A 5,781-nucleotide genomic window follows, 5' to 3' on the forward strand; every position below is an offset into this window, starting at 1 on the left:
AATAAAATTCATGTGCATATCCATGAGAATATCTAAAAGCCTCTTCAACACCACTATCTTACATGCTTCCATAGCACCCCCTGGCAGCATGTTCCAGGCACCCACCACTCTCTACATAAGAAACATGCCCCAAATATATTATTTAAACTTTTCCCCTCTAACCTTAAAATTATGGTCCCTAGTCAATGTTACTATCTCAAAGTTAAGCCACATTTTGTTTCTTTGCTAAAGAATGCCAAGAACAAACTGTAGTCCCATTATCAAAATTTCTATCCCCATTTCTTTCCTTAACCACGCAGTACAAATGTTGAAAATACCTTAAGGCATGGTCAACTTATTTTGAATCTAATTCAAACCTCCTTTGGCAGTCATAGATGAACTACACTTTCTGCCATTAAACGTTAGGATTTTTTTTCGCAATACTCGATAATTGTCTTAGGCTGAGCCAGGTTACGCCAAAAACAATTGTATTTTTTTTAACCCCAAAATGATTATACAACCTTGTATTATCTGTATACCTATATATATTGTCTCTGTTTATTCCTCTCTCCCTCAAATAATCATTTCACAGCTCACTGAAGGTGGCAGCACAAGATAAGATGGTAAAGAAGGTGTATGGTATGATATATTCAATGCCCCTGGCAATGAAGGCAAAGAGTCAGGAAGTCATGATGCAGGTCTATAGCACTTTGTTTTGGCTGTATTTGGAATATTGCATGCAGTTCTGGTCGCCCCATTATGGAAAGATGTGGAGGTGTTGGAGAGGGTGCGGAGGAGGTTTACCAGAATGCTGCAGGTATTGAAGGCTTCATCTACAGGGACAGGTTGGATAAACCTGGATTGTTTTTTCTATGACATCGGATGTTGAGATGAGACTTAATAGAAGTGTATAACATTATGAGAAGCATAGATAGGGAAGACAGCCAGAACCTTTTTTCCCAGGGTAGAAATATCCAACACCAGAGGGCATAATTACAAGGTGAGAGGGGGGAAGTTTAATGGAGATGTGTGGGGAAAGTTATTTCAAACAGATGGTGGTGGGGGCCTAGAATGCATGCGTGGTGGTGAAGGCAGTTCCGATGGTGATATTTAATAAGATAGACACATGGAAGTGCAGGGAATAGAGGGATATGTATTATGTACAGGCAGATTAGATCGGTTTAGCCAGGCATCATGTTTGGCGCAGACATTGTGGTCCAAAGTGACCTTTCTTGTGCTGTGTTGTTCTATGTTCTATGTACTACTGCTGAAACCTCAGTATCAAATGCAGATTCTAATCGAGTGCTCTGCTGGCTAGCCTGAGAGGTCAGGATCAAACCTGGGTCGCTGGCGCTGTGAGGCAGCAGCACCACTATGCCTCCACTATTTCTGGAATAAATGATTTCAATCCAAAATGATTTATTTAGATTTTATAACCTGCAGGTTTTCAATCACATAAAAGAAAGATAGTAATTTTCAATAAATTCCTATGCTGAATATTATAAAGTCAAGATCTAATAAATGAGTACAAAATTATGAAGGGAATAGATAGTCTTTTGCCCAGAGTAGTAAAATCAAGAACGAGAGAACATAGGTTTAAGGTGAGGGGGGAAAGATTTAATGGGAACCTGAGGGGTAACCTTTTTACACAAAGGATAGTGGGTATATGGAACGAGCTGCCGGAGGAGATTGTTGAGGCAGGTACTATCACAACGTTTAAGAAACATTTAGACTGGTACATGGATAAGGTAGGTTTTGAGGGCTAAGGGCCAAAAGCAGATAGGTGGGACTAGTTCATATAGGCCATATTGGTTGGCATGGGCAAGATGGGCTGAAGGGCCTGTTTCTAAGCTGTATGACTATGACTCGAAGAAATGCAAGAACATAGAACAGTGCAGCACAGGAGGGGCCCTTTGGCCCACAATGTTTGTGCTGAACATGGCAAGTTAAACTGATCTCCTCTGCCTGAACATAATCCATATCCCTCCATTCATTGTGTAAGAAAGAACTGCAGATGATGGTTTAAATCGAAAGTAGGCACAAAATGCTGGAGAAACTCAGCAGGACAGACAGCATCTCTGGAGAAAAGGGATGGGTGACGTTTTGGGTCGAGACAATTCTACAGACTTCTTGTCTCCCTCCATTCTTTGGTGGAAGTAGAGAAGCATTCCTTAAAGGAGCAATGGTGTAAAAAGGAAACAATTTACTCAGTTATTTTGTTTGGAAAAATGACGTTGGGTACAAAAATTCAGTGATGCATTTCACATTGTTACATTGTGGCAAACTGTCAATCGTTCCTTCACAGCAAAAATGTCCCTTCAATTCTTGATATTTTGACAAAAAACAATGTCTCATTTTTTTCTGCTGAATCTGTGTGGAACAAAAGTACAATTTCCCAGTATTTTCAACATTGATGTAAGGTTTTTGAGGTGGTACAACAGGGATGAAAAAAAAGATAATGAAGGATGATGCTTCAGGGCAATGTTTTTTTTGTTGGAATAATTACACTACCACTGTAACAGTCTGCACTGAATTGCTTTATAAAATATACTGATGGCATATTAAAATGTCAGACTAGTCTTCTCTGAAGCATTATTTTGCATGAATTAGATGAGAGCAATTTTCAGTGCCTTGTACGGTTTGAAAATTTTATGTAATAGAGCGGGGCTTTGAAATTCTGTCAACATAATTTAATCTAGCAGTATTTTTTGTTTGCAGGATTTTAAGAGTCCAGTAAGGGGTAATATAAAACAGTATGGCACAAGTACAGGCTCTTCGGACAACAATGCCTGTGCCAAACATGATGCCATGACCAATTCTTATCAACAACATCCATATCTCTGCATTCTCTGCATATCCATATGCCTGTTCAAGAGTCTCTTAAATTCCACTATCATACAGTGGCTTGCAAAAGTATTAATTCCTTGAACTTTTCCACATTTTGTCACGTTACAACCACAAACGTAGATGTATTTTATTGGGATTTTATGTGATAGACCAACAAAAAATGTGGCGCATAATTGTGAAGTGGAAGGAAAATGATACATGGTTTTCAAATTTTTTTACAAATAAAATACTGAAAAGTGTGGCGTGCAAAAGTATTCAGCCCCCTTTACTCTGATACCCCTAAATAAAATCCAGTGCAACCAATTACCTTCAGAAGTCACTTAATTAGTAAATAGAGTCCACTTGTGTGTAATCTAATCTCAGTATAAATACAGCTGTTCTGTGAAGGCCTCTGAGGTTTGTTAGAGAACATTAGTGAACAAACAGCATCATGAAGCCCAAGGAACACACCAGACAGGTCAGAGATAAAGTTATGGAGAAGTTTAAAGCAGGGTTAGGTTATAAAAAAATATCCCAAGCTTTGAACATCTCACGGAGCACTGTTCAATCCATCATCCGAAAATGGAAAGAGTATGGCACAACTGCAAACCTACATGGCCGTCCACCTAAACCGACAGGCCAGGTAAGTAGAGCATTAATCAGAGAAGCAGCCAAGAGGCCCATGGTGACTCTGGAGGAGCTGCAGAGATCCACAGCTCAGGTGGGAGAATCTGTCCACAGGACAACTATTAGTCGTGCATTCCACAAATCGGGCCTTTATGGAAGAGTGGCAAGAAGAAAGCCATTGTTGAAAAAAAGCCCTAAGAAGTCCCATTTGCAGTTTGCCACAAGCCATGTGGGGGACATAGCAAACATGTGGAGGAAGGTGCTCTGGTCAGATGAGACCAAAATTGAAGTTTTTGGCCTAAATGCAAAACGCTATGTGTGGCGGAAAACTAACACTGCACATCACCCTGAACACACCATCCCCACTGTGAAACATGGTGGTGGCAGCATCATGCTGTGGGGAAGCTTTTCTTCAGCAGGGACAGGGAAGCTGGTCAGAGTTGATGGGAAGATGGATGGAGCCAAATACAGGGCAATCTTGGAAGAAAACTTGTTAGAGGCTGCAAAAGACTTGAGACTGGGGCGGAGGTTCACCTTCCAGCAGGACAACGACCCTAAACATACAGCCAGAGCTACAATGGAATGGTTTAGATCAAAGCATATTCATGTGTTAGAATGGCCCAGTCAAAGTCCAGATCTAAATCCAATTGAGAATCTCTGGCAAGACTTGAAAATTGCTGTTCACAGACGCTCTCCATCCAATCTGACTGAGCTTGAGCTATTTTGCAAAGAAGAATGGGCAAAAATTTCAGTCTCTAAATGTGCAAAGCTGGTAGAGACATACCCCAAAAGACTTGCAGCTGTAATTGCAGCGAAAGGTGGTTCTACAAAGTATTGACTCACGGGGGCTGAATACTTTTGCACGCCACACTTTTCAGTTTTTTATTTGTAAAAAAAATTGAAAACCATGTCATTTTCCTTCCACTTCACAATTATGCACCACTTTGTGTTGGTCTATCACATAAAATCCCAATAAAATACATTTATGTTTGTGGTTGTAACGTGACAAAATGTGGAAAAGTTCAAGTGGTATGAATACTTTTGCAAGCCTCTGTATCTGCCTCCACCTCCTGCAGCACATTCCAGGAACTCACCACCCTCTGTGCAAAAAAAGTTGCCTGGCACATCTCCTATAGTATTTGATTTTTTTTGATCCAAGGAAAAAGGTTCTGACTGTCTAGCTATTAAACTGCCTCAAATATCCCCTCTGGCAGAATAATCAGCCTTTGTTTATCCAAATTGATATATCTTATCCCTCAGGATACTCCTCAGTAACTTGCGTACCACAGATGATAGGCTCACTGGTCTAGAATTCCTAGGCTTTTCCTTGCAGCCCTTAAATAAAGACACAATATTAGCCAACCTCCAGTCCTCTGGTACCTCACCCGTGTTTAATGATGATTCATATATCTCAGCCTGCAATTTCTTCTCTAGCTTCCCACATGGACACACTAAATGTTAATGCCCATTATCCAGTTTTGCTTTAATGTCCTGAGCAATGGAAAACCTTTCAAAGTTGACTGATTTTTTTACTCCAGCATAGCTTTAAATCTCTGATTGCTTTGAGCTTAATTTGGCTTTATTAAATTTCAATGAAGGAAGGACAAGATGTACAATCTTTATCGAGCTCAGAATGTCCTACATGCTTTACACCCAATGTAATATTTTTGAAATGTTTTGTAATGCTTCCCACAGATAGCAGTATGATAAATGATTAGATATTGAGTTTCAGGAAGGGAGCTGATGGAGGATTTTGATCCAAAAGACCAACTACTCCCAACTATTCCTTTCGACCATTCTCCGTGGGAGGAAAACGGGGCACCCAGGGATAACCCATGTGGTCACAGGGAGAATATACAAACACCATACAGACAGCAGCCATAGTCAGGATTGAACCCAGGTCTCTGGTGCTATAAGATCACTACTTTACTGTTGTGCCACCGTGTTGCCCATGTTCCCTCAGTACATTGTTTGTTGAATTTCACAAATGCTGATTGAGAGCTACGTATTATCCAGGTTTCTTTGCACTGTCCCAATGGCTTGTGTGAAAGACATGGGCTCAATTTATCATCTAATCTGTAGGACGAACCCTTGGCAATGCAGCACTCAGTCAGTACTATCAACTCCGGCAAGATTTCAACTCACAATTTTGAACTCAGGGGTTAAGAGTCACAGACTCTCACAGCCAGGAAGCAGGTCCTTATCTTGGTACAGATAATCTCTAACTCCTTATTTGTCCATTAAAGGCAGCCTGGGATGACGTAACTAAAGAAAAAGGTTTTTAAAAGCTCTGTGAGTTCTGACTAGAATTGGAAGTTAGCAATTTTGTTTGTCTAATGTGAGAACGGG

Source organism: Leucoraja erinacea, chromosome 8 (assembly GCF_028641065.1).
Source record: "Leucoraja erinacea ecotype New England chromosome 8, Leri_hhj_1, whole genome shotgun sequence".
Taxonomy (NCBI): Eukaryota; Metazoa; Chordata; class Chondrichthyes; order Rajiformes; family Rajidae; genus Leucoraja; species Leucoraja erinaceus.